Genomic DNA, 20,650 nt, shown 5'->3' with positions numbered 1-20,650 from the left:
GATACATATACAGATACATATGTGTCTTAACAAATGTTGTGACTTTAATAAGCTATATGTAGGAGACATCATTAGAATCATTCACTTTACTTAAGCAAACGACCAATAATTGAATCTATCGTTCATGTCAATGATAACATACTTCAAGTAATTTTTTGTATAGTCGTACACAATTATAGATATGATATTAAAGTTAAGGCATATAATTAAATACATGTTCATTAGAACATCAGAAACATATGTATTTTTTCCTGAAAAGCAAAGGCAATTGATTTGCAGATTATCTTGTATTAATATTTTCACCTGTGATCTAACTGCTATACAAATCGCATAGCCGCTTAGTGTGCAATGGGGATTTTCAGTGGATATGGCTTCAGCTATATTTTAGATTTTGCAGAAGCATTTATCAATCATACTTCCTGACAGTTGTGTAAATGCAAACACATATGTTGCATAGACGCACGGTTTAAGATTTACGTTTGCAGACAAAATTTCTACAATGAGACGAACATACAGTAACTTACACACATTGATTCCCACCAGCCTAAATTCAACTTAAGGTCTCTTGAACAGACATATACACAGCATTACTTGACTGCAGAAAACCGTCACATATATTATGTGAGATGCAAACAGAAGCTAGTAAGAATGATTATGAATTTTTTCGTAAAAATAACCACAATAAATGGTTGAACATGTTTCAACATGTGACAATTTTAAAGACAATTGCTGACATTGCTTTGACCAGTTTTTATTCATGGTTCACCATGTTTTATATTTCGTCGTGTATTGCCATTTTGGTGACCATGGTCGACCATCGACTTTGTAAAGATAATGTTATATTTGTTTCATGGTAATAAACAGTTAACATGGTCCAACCTGTTTTAAAGTCATCGTGGGGTATTTTCCAACCTAGCATCAATGATTTGATCATGTTTATTTTTTACCATCATTATTAAGGTTTACTGTTTAGGTTTAATTTGATCATTAATGATTTGATCATGTTTAATTTTTACCATCATTATTAAGGTTTACTGTTTAGGTTTAATTTGACATAATATACGACTGCTATTTTAACGTTTTTAGTTACATATGCCATACAGGACATATTGAACACAAAGTTAGAAAACTGATAAAAATAACGTATACATGCATCTCTATATAAAATAATACATATCATTTTAATAAGTATGAATTCATGTAAACAATAGAACCAACTGCTTGTAAGATTTCGATTAAATTGAGAAATTTATATGTTTGTTTTTATATGGCATATAAATAGTGGCACATGTACGTCTGTATTTTTTTTCTAAGTCTATGAATTTCAAACGATTCACCTTGTACAGGTCGTAATGTCCGTTCATTCGTTTGTCTTTCTGAATGAATGTCTTTTGGTCTTTCTTACTGAATATAACGTTAGAATGTATCCATGCTGGCAGTAGTGATATTAAAACTGTACCTGATGTAGCATGTACATTAAATATTCATACGCTGGTTTCACAGATACTAAATACTGATAAAAATTTAATAACGGTAGCCGATCTTACAATATTTTCAGGAATAGTCTTAAATTATAATATATTATCAATAAATAAGTATGATGATTTTCTAGCCAATGTGCTTGGAAGTTTTGTTGACAACTTCATATTTTATGTCATTCGTTTGTTGATAAATCCCGCGTGTTTATTGGAGCGTTTATTGGAATTTCGGAGCGGTGATGGTAGAAGGTAGTTCCTAACGTAACATCTGATTTCAAAATACTGGAGTCAAAGCATTTATTCTGATACACGATTCGGTAAAAATGATACATTGTAAACCAATGCCCAAATTATATATGTATGGCTTCAAAATTAATTGCAACATTATTTTACCAGTTGTTGGCCGGAATAACGTCTATGAAGGGCTTTTAAGTAAAGAATTCACATATCGTGTGAATTTCTGAAAACCGCAAAATTCACACGCAGACAAATCCGCAAATAATTGTTCGATAAAAGTGAAAAGCAGAATACTATGCTTATGTAGTGAATAAAATAAAGATCATATAATTTGACCTATTTGTCTTACCATACGCTTGCTGCAAATCGGGATTGTTTAATTGTATTTTTGATATAGGCAATCGTTTATAGGTGTACGTGTTACATTAACAATATTGTGCATTAAAATTAAGCATAGACGCCATTATATTTAAAGTTAATACATTCTGCACATACATAAAAACGACAATTAAGGGAAAACATCTTGAGAACTGCCGTATTAGTGTATCATCGAATTTTGTCTGCGGTCTACAATGTATGCCCATAACGTTTTGATAGCCGTTTGGTCAGGCGCCATCGTTAGCTAGCTGAACGTTACCAACTAAGTTAACGCTATGGCGGTTGTTTGTTAAATCTTATTTGTATCAATATATAATCGTGAAGTCAGACAAAAAAAAATAAAGAATAAAGATGACTTTATGTTGTACGTTTCAAAGATAATGACAAAATCGGATTTATTTATCAGAACTATAATCATGGACGTCACTGATTTCATTAACAAGAAATGACCTTTGCTTGAGAAAATGTATTAAGTAAAAGGGTGTTGGTAATCAATAATCTAGGTTATATACTAAAAGCTATCGTTGTTTGATAAGTTACGTCCATTTTTAGAAAATGTTTGCTGCAAAGTTCAGTAATTTGAAACCATATAATATATATATATATATATATATATATATATATATATATATATATATATATATATATATATATATATATATATATATATATATATATATTTATATATATATTGATTTAGGGCTTTTTTATTATTTGACTTTTTTATATAAGCTATTAAAGTGATATTATGCGCATCTAACAGTATATGCTATGTTTATAGGTATCTATCACAACCGTTGTTTACTTTTGTTTTTTTCACTTAATATACACTTATATTAGTTAATGCAGCATCAACATACTTAAACAATACCCCGGAAAGAGATCAATAATGCATTTGAATATCAACCGTACTTTCGTTTGACAACTAATCATGCATGAACGATGTGAATCTTAATTTAGTTTTAGTGCAGATTCGTTCATACGACACACGAACACTAACTCCGATCCTAATAAAAAGACAGGTGCGCTCGTCTTAGAGGACTGTACAGTCATTTAAAAATATCGAATATAATATATATTTTTTTATAAAAAAAACTGGTAGCAAGATGAGCTGCAGATTATTTGTCTAACTCTTTTGAACTGTTAATTCTTTTCAGCTAAATTCAACAGTGAACAATGAGCATAATATCACTTTAAAGTCCCATTACTACTCAAAATCAACGACAAGTTCGTATAATTTTTCGTAAAAAAATGTTAAACAATTAAAAGTCAGTGTTTCTTATGGAAATTGCCGAGATTTCAACGCCAGATGTGGTCTGGTATAATAGATGTTTGTTGATACAAAATGCTCGTTTTTAATATTGTTTTAAATACATTAAATGTACATATTTAAATACATTTTATTTTCCCGCAACGATATCTATTCATACTACACATGGACACTAACATGGTACCGTTTTTGTGTTTGTGTGTCGTATGAATAGATATATTCGCGGGAAATTAAAATGGAATTAATTGTGTCACAAATAAATAAAAACTAGCATTTTGTATCTTCAAAACTGTTTGTAATCATACCACATCTAGGTTTGAAATTGTTGCTATTGCCATAAGGAACACTGATTGCTTAGGTGTTAACTTTATTTTACGAAATACTTAGCGAAATGTTCGTTGATTTCGAGCGTTATAGAGGCTTTAAGAAAGGTTATAGCTCATCAAACCTATGTATTTTCAGCAAACTTCGTATTGAGATATGTTTGCCCAAGTCAAAGCCCAATCGGATAGCCTTTGGGACAAGGGGCTTCAAATTCAAGGTCACTGTTACTAAAAAAGCAAAAAATGTTTCAAAAGAATTTTCTACATTCACATTTCTATAATCGTAATGACACATCGTTTTCACAATAACTGTGCGTTTCATATGGGTTAGGTTTTATCAATGTTTGTTTAAGAATAATAAACAAAATCTCAATAATCAAGATCAATATTAGTTTTTGTTTTTTAAACATGAAATGTTTCAATTTTAATATCGAGACCTCGCTAATATTGCATGTGAAATTCATTAGGCCGCGGTGAAAACAAATTCAGCAAGTTGTGTCGAAGATATGTTAATAAAAGTCCTTATATTAAGATCCAACATGGGTTTGTTTATGGGGATATATAGAGTAAACGTCAATGTAGCTGATATAATATATTTGATATTATATAGTAAATATGCGTCTGTTCTTAATAATTTAAAAACATTTACTAATGGTAATGAAACGTGAAGCATAGATAACCTTGGTTCATGGATTGCACTTAAAATGCGTGTGGTTAAGGTCAATATCACAGGAAATAAATATTAAAAATTGATTGTGGTTGAGTTTTTTTATGAATGAGTTTAGTTATTATAATGAAAGTATATGTTCATTTTACCAAACTTCATTAGTGTTTAAATAAAAGGTATATTAGGTCAAGGCTACTGTTGCACATTTAAGACAGGAACCAGCGTTTTAAACAGGCACAATTCGTGCATGCACACAGAGCAATACACCAATCGGGAACTCTCGGACAATTCCGCCATAACGGCGATCGTCACTCGGGTGTATTTGGTGGAAGGATATGTCTAACGCCTCTAGGCGGAAGATATTACACCAAAAATATAGTTCGGGTTCCACAACAATATGTTTGCACTAAATTAAACGATAATATAGATATATATTAAGGACCAATATCTCTAAGGAGTAATATAATAGAATATGTATTAATGTTATTATTTACAATTAGATGTCATTGCATACAAAATATTCAAATGTTCATAAAATTTTAAGAGAGCCAATTAGTTGTTTATTGAAGTGAAAACAACAACACTATTCAAACTTAAAAGAACCAGTATTTCTTAAATTATATTCATTGCAACATTGCTGATGTTCGGCAGGGCGACAAACTTTGTGATTTAATCAATATGTTTATGTTCTATACCATAAACAATCGTACAACACTGTACAGTGGTACGGAGAAAACTCTTTGGTGTAATATAAGAAATAGTAAACTCCACGTTGGTCCCAATGGCATTATAGTGACCAGCCAGGCAGTCACAAACTGTATATGGACCATAGCCATATGGCCCTCTGTGGGATTTACTAATACCAGTATTGAGACACCTGAAATGTTTCATGAAATGGAATGAGTGGGGAGCTCGATTGAATTTGAAAAACGATTCTTTCTGTACATTTGATGATGGCAACCATAAAGTACTTCCCAGGCAGATATTGTTTATATTTTATCCTAGGCATTTTTATCCCAGATGTTGTTATCCCGGCCAGGCAACTAGCTTTTAAAAGCCTTAAACAATCCCGAGTGCCATTAAAATTAGGGACAGTGTAACAATGTTCCGTTTGGTAATATTCATATATTTAGGCATAACTTTGCCCTTGGAAATGAACTCAATTCAGAATGGCCTCTCAAAATAAGACGTACTGTATTGGAAATGTTAAAACTCAGCAGTGGTGTTGTTAAAATTTATATTATGTATCTTTTAAAAAACATTAAGATACATATCACAGACATGCCCATGGTTTTGCGTTGGTACTCTTTTAATAGCTGAGAAACAAAAACACTAAATATGGTCGACAGTGCAGGCAACAATTGTAAAAAGATAGTTACAATTCCTGACTGCAATTACTGACATGAAGTAATTTAACTGTAATTTGTCTAGCAACACAGTCACACTGTTTTATATATTGATTTATTGAATTATTCGTGCAAATGTTTATATATGTCATACAAGTACAGATCATACAATACATTCAATTCACAACATTTAACAATTGGAAAACAATTATCACCGGTTTTGGATCAAAATGCATTGATAGATCACATTTTGAATATCACAGTTAAAATTAATCATTTAAATTCAGTTACAAGTAACTATTCAGTGTATTTTGCAGAGAACTAAAATAACAAGTAGTTACAAGATGTTGAAATCAAGACATGATATATATACCACAGGATGTTCCATGAAAGTTTTACAACTTATTTCCAATGGGGCCCTATAGATGGGTGGTAAATGTACAAAAATGGTGGCATTAATAGGCATAAACATATCATTCATTTAAACTTGAGACTATAGTCTTGAGATCAAATAGAATTTATCATATATTATTAGGAACACTAGTTACACAATGTATACTACTATCTTGTTATCACATTTAAATGTACATACAAATTCTGTATTGATGACTTATTTGAACAACAGTTATATATATATATATGTTTTTTGTGATTGGTTTGTTATATATATATATATATATATATATATATATATATATATATATATATATATATATATATATATAACAAACCAATCACAAAAAACATTAATTTAAACAATAATACTAGTAAAAAATAAAATCAGCACTTTCTTTCAATTTCATATTGTTTGTGAGAGAAGTTTTCACTTTCTTTTCAAATTCATATATCTTCTTAACGATTTTAACATCAGCAGGTAGACAGTTCCAGTCTTTGATCGCTTTATGATAAAAAGTAGTGCTGGTAAAACCATTCACTTGAGAACGTTGAGGTAAATAAAAGTTACCTTTACTATGTCTACTGTTATCACTATGTATATCAGACACATAACTAAAATTATTATACATGTATAGACATTTCTTGTTAACAATTTTATAAACATGGTTGAGAGTTAATTGCTTAACTCTGTTTTGAACATTTAACCAACCAATACTACTAACATCTTTAACTTTCAAAGATGTTCTAGAGTCATATCCATGAATAAATTTAATAACTTTATTCTGTACAACTTGTAATCTATTTTTAACTGTTTACTAATACCATTGTACCATGAAGAGCTAGCATAGTCAAAATGGCATTGAACCTATGAGTTACATAATAATTTTCTTTATTCCATATTTAAACAGTTGTTTTGTCTATTCAAGAATCTAATCCTTGAGTTCACCTTTTTAATAAAATTATTAACAATAGATGTAGCAGAAAGATCAGTGTCGAATATTGAACCAAGGTGCTTAACAGATGATTGAGAAACAATAGTGTGATAAATACATTTTACATTAAAGTTATGAAGTTTAGATAATTTCCTTTTGGAACCAAACACTATACATTCAGTTTTTCCAAGGTGTAAAGACAGTTTGTTATCTACTGACCATTTACTACAATTTTAAAGTTCTTTACCCAAAACACTTCTGATGATACTAGGATCTTTGTGAGAATAAAGGATGGCACTGTCATCAGCTTAAAGATAAAGTTTACATGAATAAAATAATCAAAAATCACTAATATCCTAAATCAGTGTTAAGGCATTATGAAATGGATATGGGTGTGACAAGTAACAAGAACCCTACACATTTACATCACAGAACATCTGATATCTACAATTACTGTATATAAAATATATGTTGAATGTTAATATTAAGAGGTCAATACAAAAGAATGTACGAAAGTAGTAATAAAGACAAAACAACCAGTTTACAATGATAAGATCTATGCAGTTATTGGCAAAAAGAGAACAATAACAATTCCTAACTTTGAATTTTGCAAGTATAAATACATGTATATAAATCAGAACACAAGAATTTGTTTCCCGGTCACTTTGAGCTACATAAGTGCCCAATGTTTACACTCAGTGAATTTGTAAAACCAACTTATATGTGCTTACAAAAATGACATGTTAAAAATCCTTTCAAGATAACATATTATCAGTAAGTATTTAATGAATCTGGTGGTGGAAAGGGAATAGATCACCCATGTTTCAGCCTTAAGTGTAAATTGGTTATTCCAATACTGTCGAGACACCAATACCGGTAACACCCATAAACTGTCCGTCAGTCTGTCTGTCTGTCAGTCTGTCTGTCTGAAAATTTTAACATTTTCCATAACTTTTGCAATATTGAAGATAGCAACTTGATATTTCATTTTTTTTTTTTTGGAAATAGTGATTTTTTTATAATTTCGGTTTGGGATCGGGTTCGTTTACTTTGGGAGTGCCTCCGTTTTCCGGAGGCGCAGACAGTGCTTAAAAACCCCTGTATTTGGCATGCATGTGTATCTCACTGAGCTGCACATTTTGAGTACTGAAAGGTCAAGGTCATCCTTAAAAGACAAAGGTCAAATATACGGCTTCAAAGCAGCGCAATAGAGGGCATTATGTTTCTGACAAACACATCTCTTGTTTTTACATGAAAAACCACAGACATTGTTGGAATTTGCCTCATATTAGGCATTGTGTATACATTTTAAAACTCAATTTTCCACACTATAAAACAACTTTTTTAAAGGCACCAACAAATGCTCCTCCATCCCCTTTGCACGCTAAACAAAGAATCAGTTTTTTTTTTATAAGAATATGTCAAAATAGGCAAAAGTCAGGGGCAATACTTTCAAAATGTCCTTTAACAACTCTGGTGACATGCGGCTTTTGTATAGTTTCTCTGTAAATTTACAGCGAAACACATAATGTCCTTATCATAAATGTATAGCTTAAAATTTATTTTATACTTCATGTATATAAATATGTTATGAGGTCTTATTTATACAAATAACCTGGATATTTATTAAAAACAGCATTTCCCTGTTAGGAGAGAAGGAATTTGTTCACCAGTAACATAATGTTCAGTAAATTGCAAGCAACAAACATGAAAAATTCAGTTCCCCAGTCATCGAGTTTTTTTAAGAGTTAAACTTTGTTTAAGTAACAATGCATCAATGTTGATTCCAAAGAAATAATTTATGCCTAAACTTTAATGCTGTCCAGAAGCAAGGACGTCATACACAAGCTTTATAACATTTATGATTTTAGTTACTTAACAATCTAAAATGAATGTCCATTCTAAGTTTGCTGACGTATTCTTCCTTCAATTCAAACATGTTTCTTGAATGTTCATGTCCATTGATCACAATGTATACCGAAACAAACATTATTTAGAATTATCTATCACAGTTATTTATTTAATATTTGGTAAATTTTGGGATACACTAAAGCAAATATTAACATCTGTCTCAAAATGAATCATCCTCTGAAACCCCCATACCTCTTTCCTGTAGAGAGGAAAGTGTTCTATCTTAAAAATACAAGGGCATGTAAGAGGAAAACTAGCAATTTCAAAGGGACGTTATCACAGATTTAGACATGTATTAAAGTTTGCTATTAAATACATTAAATTGATAAGTAAACATTGGAACAAAATACCTCAATGAAAACAAAAACAGTAATACAATTAAAAAAGAAAGTCTTTCTTAACTGGGCTTGATCCACTGACCCTTGGAGTAAAAGTCAAGTGCTTAAACCAATGGGCCATCAGTGCTCCCATACAGTCAGTGGTTTATTTTATACTTTATATAAGCAATCCTTGTAATGTCACACAATCTAACTATAACATTAGAACTCTCCAAATTATTTTTTTCATTATATGCTATATTGATTAATGCAAACATTGGATCTAAAAAGCTGCAATAAAAAAACACAAGAATAAAATTAAATATAAATATAAAAGTAACCCTCAAATGGGCTCGAACCATTGAGCCCTGGAGTAAAAGTATACCGTTTAGACCACTCGGCCATCCATGCTCGTACAATGAGTGATGTGTTTCATACTTTATCAAGTTTATGTAAGCAATCCTCGAAGCGTCACAAAATATAACGAAAACAGTCAATTTAATTTTTAAATTTACTCAATGTCAATACTTGCATCTTTAAATTTTAAGTTACAAGTTTGTAAGTTTGTTGTGGGAATTCACAGATCTACATTAAATTATTACTTTAAGAGTGTAATCTTGAAACAGACGAGCTAAAAAAAATCACGTTTTAATTGTTCCTCTTTACGAGGCGTTTGAACCGAGGGGGCCGCCATCTTGTTTTCTAAAGTAGTTCCAAATCCAATATGACGGCCGCCTTCGTACATCAGAGACGGTGTGGTGTAGCCCACTGTCCGATGCGCTCAGATTGAGCAATACACATGATTTAGTGGTATATAACATCAACAGAAATATTGACAAACATCGGAATGACGCTATTTTTTACTTAAAAACACCTAACAAAATTATTGGACACAATTTTAGTTAGTGCAAGATATTCACTATAATAATGCAAGTAGTTCATCCTTTTATAAAATAAACTTAATTCCAGCGCCGGTTTAAGTAAGACCGACTAATGTTCTAAGCGTTCAATTTTATTAACATTGATCACAACGATAACTTATTGATCAGAGTAAGTTACAGAACACCACCGATAAGCCTAGATTACGGATACGGTGAAGAAAAGATATGTATGTACACCTGTCGCATTTTTGCGTTTCTTTCATATTATACATTTTACCAAAACTTTAATCTTTGTAAAAAATAAACCTTTCAACTTTGGTAGTGACTTTAATCCATGTGACGTTTGGTATTCTATTCTTTATCCTTAATGTGAATTGAGATTTATATTTAGTTTAGAAATGTTTCACAACAAATATGAAAAAAAAAATACTTCTAAATCATAGTGTCGGAAAGATATGCGTGACAAATAACCATGCCAAGACAATAATTATTGTTTAAGTCATTTTGACAGATTATGATACCTCGGTACTTCAACTATGTCAGCTGCATTATAAAGAACTTAAGTACGATTTAATTGTTTGTTCTGTTTTTTTTACAGATGTAAATCGTAATTTTAATTTATCTCAGGCGTTTCCAAGCAGTTACCGATGCATTAAACAGTGCTAATGGCTTTTAAGAGAGGAAAAAGAGTACGTTGTCTGGCAAACGTTTTGAAAGGGGTAATTCGCCAGTCCTGCATATATAAAACTATTTTGTAGTTGACTGTTTCTTAGAAATAAACAACTTGCTGATTTTTATATATGGAAAATGCCATCAGCAATTACTGGAGCGTGCACCTTACAACATTAAAAACATTTAATATCATAAGTTCGCAATGTTTCGCTGTAATGTTCAAACATGTGTCATAAATCATGGATTATTTTTAGTTACGGAATCTGCATTCAAGCTTAAATGACCCGCAAAGATTTTCTGTACATAAACTATAAACTATAATAATTTCTGTAAAAAAACGCATCCAAAGTCAGTTATGTTAATATACATATTAAAACGAGTCGAAATATGGCCAAACATGTGTAAACTTCTAAAATTTTAACAGATATTGTTTATAGATAATGTTTAAATTAAAGTATATATCCGATCCGATCTTCATAATAGGATTCTCATTTATACCTTTTTACCTGCTGATTTGTAGTTTATATAAAAATAATGTATTTGTATTCATTGCTAAACTACGTCGATGATTTTCGTTAAGGCATGTTTAAGTATGTTTAACTCGTATAACATTATTTTTCATCCGCAATGGTCATATATAGAACAGTTATTTGCCTTTTATTTTATAACGCATTTTTAACTTACTTAATGGAATTTTAATCTTAATAGGTAAAAGGGACATACGTATATTAATTATTTCACAGCTTTCAAAACAGCAATCCTCTACATATGACATCCGATAAAGCTAGATTTAAAAAAATCATTATTTATTTATTTATATTTATACATACAGTAAAATGATTCTGCTAATTTGATATGCACATTCTGCTTTAGGATACATTTCAATTATACACACCTATATTTCTAACATGCACATTGTTTACAATAGAATTATGATTTATTATTTGTTATGATAAAAAACTAATAACGAAAGAAAATGTGTACGTAATTGTGTGTGTGTGCGCGCGCGCGGAAGCATCTATACTACCGTATACATATGGCAATCACTGCGTACGCAAATTAATGAAAAAAATATTCATAATACTAGTTGTTTGATAATCAGGTTGCCAAATACACTTCATTCTCTTCATTAAGTTTTAGAATGTGTTCAACAAAGTGTCATATGTAGGTCGAATACCACATTGTTTTGTTTTTTAAATTCGTTGCATGGAAATCGCACCGGTGATTTATAAATTAAACCAATGGTCCAAAGTAATCACCATGGCTGTTAGCTTGTTTAAAGCCGCTATAACGCTCAAAATCAACGAAAATTCGTACGCTTTCGGGTATACCATTAAGATGAATGCAGTACAATGGTTTATTGGACAATATACAACTCTGTGAAGTTTCAATGTGTGATTGTTCAACAACTTGGACTATCGCCGTTCTTTACGCATACATTTGCTTTCTTATTCTGAGTGTTGTTTATTTAAGAAATAATTCGTGTACGTTATAGTTTGTTGTCGAATAACCCACGGCTGGAAGTTAAGATGCTTAGGGATTAAATCACAAGCGCAAAGCACCAGTGATTTGAAACCACGCATCTAAACTTCCGGTCGTTGGTTATTCGACAACAAACTATAGCGTACACGAATTATTTCGATTCAAACACGGTTTTTACTAAAGGTTTATACAATGTATCTAATTGTTCTTGTGTACTATTTTATGCGAAGTTCCGCCCATAAAAGTAACTTTCGGCTTTTCTGTCGATCAGATCTCCGCCCTCAATAACAACCAAACTGGATTATTACGCTGGTGGACAAATGTATCGGCATGGTTGTTCAGTTTTATTATGCCACGACAACGCATTTACGTTGGAGACGCTGACATGATATTTTAAAGTGTTATCGGATACCCATCCGATAACAGTTTTAAGCTCCGCCCATCAATATCCGTTTTAAAACTCCGCCCATATTTGGTTTACTCAATGAATTTGTTTAGCGTTCCATGTTTTAGCCCCGCCCATTCTGAGAACTACTTTTTTGTAGGCGTGGTATGTCGCTTCTTTGATTTAAATGGAAACAAACAGCGATTCATATTTTATTCAGAAGTTAGAACATTAATAAACAAGAAGTTGTTTTTTTAAACAAAACTAACACTTTATTAAGTATATATCTATAGGGAAATATAAATTAAATGAGCATTAATCAATGGAAAAAAATTAAACAAATACAAATGTGCACCGCTACCATTCATTGGCTGCAGATGAACACAATTTAAAACAGTAATGATAAACATTTAAAACGTAACTTAAATATACTTAACACGTTTTAAATAAAATATGACAGATTTGATCAAGTTAAAGAAGAATTTATGACAAATATTCACTAAACATCTCGTCTAAGATTATATAAAAAAAATTAACTAATACTTTACAAATGCTTTCCTTTTTTGTGTTATTCTTATAAAAAGCAAGGCAAACAGGTGAATAGCATACACAATGAATTGACATTGACAAAGTAAAATAATTAATACTTGATTGAGATGCTTTGCTTATGCCTGCCATGCCTAATAATACATGACAATTTCAATTTTTAAGTGTCTGAAATCAAACTTTCACAAACAAATGATTCTATCTCCACAACCAAACAGGAAATTTGTGTAGTCAACCTGAAAATAAAATAAAGAATCCTTTAGAAAAAAAACATCATCAAACATTCATTGCATAACTGCTTTCAGTGCTGGAACCGAATTTTGAAGGCCTTTGCAAACAGTTTGGATCCAGATGAGACGCCACAAAACGTGGCGTCTCATCTGGATCCAAACTGTTTGCTATTCTGATAGTAATTTTTGAAAAAAATGAAGAAAATGCTTATTTTACAAATTCAGCAGACGACATTTTAGCAGACGACAAATTCCCAGCATGCAAAGGGTTAAAAATAAAAATCCAGATATATAATTTGTATTTAAATTTCAACTTTATAAATATAGTGACATATAGATTTATAACATGTTAAGATAAAACAATAACATAAATACTCTCAAAAATAAATTTGTCGACAAAAAGTATTACCTTTCCGACAAATTAATTAGATGGGTTGATGTGAAGCTGTGCCGGGATGCAGTTGGGGGGGGGGGGGAATATCTCGAGTTGGTTGAGAGGCAGAGAAAGACTCGGACAAGTGCAACTGACGATGGTAGAACTGTGCCGCCAAGAATTTGGGTAGATATCATCACCCATGGAATGTGTGGTCGCAACTTTCTGCCATTAAAAGAAAAACATTTCATATTATAATAAAATTAAACAAATCCAACAGGAGATAACATTTCAAAATAGAGTGTTTTAATAACATTTTTAAGGCACAACTTGAACAAATTACAACTTTAATAGACACATTATTATTAATACAAAATGACAATGTATAAACTCCACTTTATATAAAAATAATTTATAATTTCTTTTAACTTAAAATATTTTTATTATGGACTCGGGGCTTTTTTTGCTTATTAAAGGAAAAGGTGTTTGTTTTCCTAATTTGAGAAATTTGCGACTAAAATTTTCACAATTTAAAGAAGTTCGCGACTCAAATTTTCACAATTTAAAAAAAGTTTGCAACTCATTTTTGCACAATGGTGATCTGTGGGCGACACAATTTTGAACAGTTTTTGACACATGTTTTCAAAAAAGTTGCACAGCGCGTAACTCATTTGTTCACAGTTTTCAACAGTGAATTTTTTTATGAACAGTGCGTGACTCAATTTGTTCACAATTTTGAACAGTGTGCAACTCATTTTTTAAAATTGTGTACAGTGCATGACTCATTTTTCCACCATGTTGAATTAACAGTGCGCGACTCATTTTTTTGCCAAATTTTGAACAGTGCGCGACTCATTTTTACAAATTTTGAACAGTGCGCAACTCATGTGTTTTCACAATTTGAAGAGTTTGTGACTTATTTTTTTGTAATTTTGAATGAACAGTGCCCCACAAAATTGTCCCCCATTTTTGAACAGTGCGCAAATGATTGTTCCAAATTTTGTACAGCACGTGACATGATTTTTTCACAATTTTGAGCAGTGCGCAACTCATTTTTCTACAATTTTGAATGAACAGTGCATGACTTATTTTTTTGCAAAAATTTGAACAGTGAGCAACTCATTTTACAAATTTTGTACAGCGCGTGACTCATTTTTTCAAAATTTAATTTATGAAAAGTGTGGGACTCATTTTTCCACAATTTTGAAATCAGAATGAACAGTGGGCAACTAATGTTTCCCACAATGTTGAACAGTGCGCGACTCATTTTTTCAAATTTTGGTACAGTGCGTCTCATTTTTTCACAATTTCGATTAGTGCGCAACTCATTTTTCCACAATGTTGAATAAACAGTTCGCGACAGTAGAACAACTGGCACTGATCATTGGTTCATCAGCATGAGAATGGGTGTAAAAAAATGGCACAAATAATGAAACATGTGTGTTTAAGCATGTATACATAACAATGAAACTTACCAACCACTCGGCCAGGAAACATATGGTGCAGAAGCTGCGGGATTCAGCATGCTCTCCCACTGATATTATGCAGATCAGTGGTCAAACTGGCAGTCAACGTATGTTGGGATTTCCCAATTGTGAAGATATTAACCTCAGCAATCTCCAAACACAAAACATGTTCATTTATTGTCAGTCAAACAGCAATTAATCCATCATGTCACCCTGACAGTCTCAAAACACGATGCAAAACCAAAGCATTTTCGTTTCGTCTAACACACAGCTGGTAACGTCGCTGAATATTGCACAAAAGCAGCTTCATTATGATGTTCCAGCGACTCGAAATACACAAGTAGTCGCGTTCCCCACCCACTTTGACTTCGCACGTGAAGGCCTGTTTTTTGGGGAAAACTGTTAACATCTCACAACTAAACGTATATTACGGAGATGGACAAGTTGAAGAATAAATCACTCTTATCACTTCCAAATTGCGCACTACGTTAAAATCCCGTTCTATTTGATTATTGTATTTATTGTTTGAAATGTTCACTCTACACATTCGCTTTGAAAATAGCGGTTGGTGTGTACTCTTGGAAGTACATGTCGAATGTGTTATTGTAAAAATATTGGTATTGTGTTTTTAGTGCAGAAATTGTTCTTTTAAGTTTCGATTTCTCGCTTCAATTTTTGTATTATGTGCGTTTATATTTGATTGTTTGTTGCTTACTTTCGAACTATTTTTTTATGTGTAAATATATATGCATAGACGCTAGCGGATGTAATCAGGTTGCTACTAATTTGCATATTTATTACCGTATCTACATCAATGAATTTAGCGGTTGTTTGTTTTTGTTTGTTTTGTGAATATTTTCTTATTTACTTTAAAATGTGGCATAATAAATAGAATATACGGTTGGTGACTTTTGATATCATGTGATATAAGACTCGTCCGATATGGCGTGTGAAAAGGCTCGGCAAGCCTCGCCTTTTCCTACGCCATATCAGACTCGTCTTATATCACATGATATCAAAAGTCACCAACCATATATTCTCTATATAGCGCGTGCTTTCAGTGTATAAGCTCTGCCCATAATTATTGCAGAATAACCCATAGGTGATTTTCTTCTTTGTATATATGAAATTTGGCACGTGTCGTGTAAGAATGATTTATACACATCGGCAAAGGAAGTGTTATGGAAACAATGTCTTGGTGTCATTAGAAAAGATCATGCGAACGCTCTCTAAGAGAGGATCGAATCCTAGAAGGAACACCATGTTTCCACTACAGGATGCCATATCAACCATTATATCATTTGTGCACATCTACATGATTCGATATCAAAAGTAAAAGCTATGTTAAAGCCACACACCTTGAAATGAAATACATGTTGATCAATACATATAGATGCAATTTGAAAGTGTGCAAAATTGTCATTAAATCTGAAGCCTAGATAGCAAGTAATTTTTTTTCTAATTTTAAAACCGAAAGTACGATTTCTATACGTATACGTCCATTTCGACAAACGCGATTATTTTTAAGTTTTAAAGCGCAAAAGACGGATTTCTACCTTGAAACCATCAGATAAATTCTAATTGGCATAGATACAATTTAAACTATAGCCTAGGGAGCAAGTAATTTATTTATTTTTTAAATTAAACAAAAAACCAAATTGGATTTCTAAACGTATAAGTCCATTTCGACAAACGCGATTATTTGTAAGTTTTAAAGCGCAAAAAAGACTGATTTCTACCTTGTAACCACCCTATATATTCTTATTGGCACAGATAAAATTTAATCTTTAGCCTAGTTAGCAAGTAATTTATTATTGTTAAACGGTACCGCTTTTAAAACTGCAAGTAGGATTTCTAGACGTAAACGTCCATTTCAACAAACGCGATTATTTTTAAGTTTTAAAGAGCAAAAAAACGGATTTCTACATTGTAACCACCAGATATATTTAATTGGCATAGATAAAATATGTTTCTTATTTATACTTAAATGTACATTCATTCAAGGTGTGTGGCTTAATAATTGTTTAAATGTGAAGATTCCAACAGTAACGCATATCGACAATTATGACATCCAATTTGAAATAAAAAAAAAGTAAAAAACTGTTACCATTTCCTTTGATTTCATATCCTGATATTATTCCTTGTTATTTCTCGATAAATTGCTTGTCTTTCGGCAATTCTAAAGCGTATCAAAGCCGTTGAGAAATGTGAACTAAAATACACTAACACAACGTAAAAATATTAAACTTCTTTTAAAAATGTGATATTAATGGAGAAAACATAGCAGTTTGACATTCTATTCAGAAACCAAATATGTTTATTAATATTAAGCTTTCTCCTGACTTGTATATGGTGTTTCATGTACAGTTCTATAAGTGCTTCGTTTCATTTCCTGTTGAGACTTTCACGCAAGGGGTTCCGAATCAAGGGTAGTTCCGAACCATAATTTTGTTTCAGGCAAATTATCTGTCTTTGTGATTGCTATATGTAAACGTGTGTTGAAAAATTAATCTTTTCGTTTTTGTGGCGATTGCCTTATGCAATTCGTCATATAGGTAACATAATATACGTATACCGATGAATGTAGTCCGTTACTGCAGAACAGAACAGAACAGAACGTTATTGAACTCCAGTTACAATTGCAACAAATGAGTATACAGAACAATGTAGTTACATAAACATAATTTTCACATGACATGGTTAGGTAAGATCTACTACAAAAATAACTAACATACATTTTCTTAGGTAATAGTTATTTAGGGAATTGAAGAGGGGGTGGGTGTCCAGTTGTTTATTTGACCTAGTTATTGGACTTTTACCTGGGCGTAATACATTTTACATGTATATTAACCTCAGCATTGAAACAAACTATACGTTATTGACCAGCGCGTGGAGATGTAATTGACGGATGAAGTAGACTTGATCACGTGATTTAACCGGGACAGTGTAAAAGACGTGAACGGTTATTTGATATGTACGATTCACACTGATTTACATTTGGTCATTTATAGAGCAAGTGGAATAAGCTAGTGATTTTCACCGGATATATATTAAAAGAATAACCAGAGGCACATGGGATGCATATAACCACTTTGCATCCAGATTGTCCATTCGCAAACAAAATAGCATCGTCTTTTGACTGTGGCATTAGCACCCGAGTAACACGCAGTCCTCATGGAAGGTGTATACAATGACGAAATATCGGTTCAATACTGAACTATATACACCGATACAGCGCATTTATGTTCTTTCGTTTTAAGAAATCAACTGCGTTCGCGATATGGGCGACAAAATGTAATTACCTCGCGCTACATTTTTCATTGTCAAAGTAAACATCATAATGATCTCTGCGCATCAAAGTTTGTATATGACAATTCGCCCGTGCTTTTCATGCCAGTTTGAACTTTTTCCTTACACACGAAATACATGTTGTGGTTGTCACTTTCATAGCAGCTGATAAATGTTCGTTAATGTTTTCCAAGTAATCCAAACAATCTCGTATATGTCCGTCCTAACAGTAGAACATCAACATTTATTTTATGTTACCATAAAGTCGCTATATGACCTACACAGTGTCGGTGTGATTTTAAATAATCACACAATAAATTAATTGAATGCATATATGAATAATAATTGAATCTATATGATGTATAGAAACCTTATGACAACCTTTGTGTTCACGAAATTTCAGATACATATAACACTAAGTCAAAGTAAAAACCTAGATCACCAGTTCAAACGATAATAATCAAAATTGTATTCACATACGTTTAGCAGTTATCAATTGGCACGTGCGACAATGACTTGTTTTAAAAAGCAACATTTACTTTTAACCCCAATAACTAAATCATTTATTTTGTAGACAGCCTGTCACCCTTCCATAATTCCATCTATTTTATTCAACAAAGGTGATTGGTATGCTTCACGGTGTATAGTGTTTTACGACCACAAAATTTTAGCAAAATCGCCAGTACTTTAAGTACTTTGATTATTCAAGCATTTACAACTTTCAGTAGGCAATTTAAACATACATCCGACAGCAGAATCAACTTTTTGAAAAGTAACAGGTGTGCATTTATTCAATAGCAAGTGGTACTGAGGGCTTTGCGCTCGAACAACAACAACGATTCCGACTTATCTCTTGGGTAAATATTACCAGTTATTTTTCATTTTTTCATGCAAGTGATGTGTTATGCATTTTTTTCTTTTCAAACAACAAATGCAGTTATCATCAACTGTTAATTGCAAGAAGGAAATTTCTTGGAAACTGAAATGAGGTCGCTTGGGTAGTTTACGAATCATATTTCAGGTGGCATCTCAAAACATTGTGCTTCTGTTTTTAAGTTTCAAATGACTGTCATTCGTGATCTTTCACACGAAATTTTCTTGTCATTATTTTATTAATAATCTAAACAAACCTTCAAACACCATACTGATGCTAGTGTGTTTAAACAACATGCTCTTATGTACTTTTAAGGCATCAAACAGAAGCACTGAATCCAGTTCTAAGTGTTCTAAGACAGTTACCAGAATTCATCAAACTTGATTTATGTGCAGAACTGTGTGATGAAGGTTATCACGTGTACAAAATCACCAATTACAAACCCACCAACCAAACTTTTGGTTGACAGAGAGTACCTAAACAGACATGAACATTTATGCATGTTTGGTTTTGGTTACAGAGCTGGACTGTTTTGATTCAGGGTTGCATGGTATATTTATCGATGAAGAACGACGACACTATCTTACTGTTGGCACCTATTGTAAGGAATGTTTAAAGTCTCTATAACGCTCAAAATCAACGAAAATTTCGTATTGTCCTGTTTAATAATCATTAATGATTAAATCACCGAACATCATTATTTCCATATGTTTTATGCTTTAAACCAGTGTACATCATTTACTATTATTTGTTAACTATTGCAATGTGTCTCAAGAAAAATAACATAAATGATTTCCTAAACATAAACGATGTAAAGTGGAGTCGAATTAGCTATTTTAATTATTATTTTCTCTGAAAAAGAAGTTAATATGTGTAAGTTAACAAACAATTATATAAGAATAAAAGGTAAATTCATCGGTATGTTTATATTATAGAGCATTGTTAACCATACGCTATGAAAAACGAGCATTAAAACATAAAATATACCTGTGGTAGGTAAAATGCTAAATAAGTTATACCGCAAACGTCGCACATATTTTAATTTAATTTCATGTCATATTTTAATTGTTCGTGACGTTTTTTAATTAGAAAAAGACATATATAAAAAAAACGGTCATATTACTGTCTGATGAATTCTTTACACCCCACGTGTTTGAGCAATGTCCTAGAACGTAGTAATTTATCGTGACGTTACTCA

General features: G+C 31.8%; 1 long non-coding RNA gene across 1 annotated transcript; it reads right to left on the bottom strand.

Moving 5' to 3' along the window:
* Positions 1-12,874: 12,874 nt before the first annotated feature.
* On the bottom strand, positions 12,875-15,877 carry LOC127858709 (uncharacterized). The gene is made up of 3 exons (XR_008039024.1): positions 15,300-15,877; positions 13,861-14,049; positions 12,875-13,457 (listed from the first exon to the last, which is right to left on the bottom strand). It is a non-coding gene; the product is annotated as an uncharacterized LOC127858709 (long non-coding RNA).
* Between the last annotated feature and the right edge of the window lie 4,773 nt (positions 15,878-20,650).

Source organism: Dreissena polymorpha, chromosome 14, assembly GCF_020536995.1.
Source record: "Dreissena polymorpha isolate Duluth1 chromosome 14, UMN_Dpol_1.0, whole genome shotgun sequence".
Classification (NCBI taxonomy): domain Eukaryota; kingdom Metazoa; phylum Mollusca; class Bivalvia; order Myida; family Dreissenidae; genus Dreissena; species Dreissena polymorpha.
The sequence above is the reverse complement of the archived record's forward strand: the minus strand, read 5'-3'. Positions and strand labels throughout refer to the sequence as shown.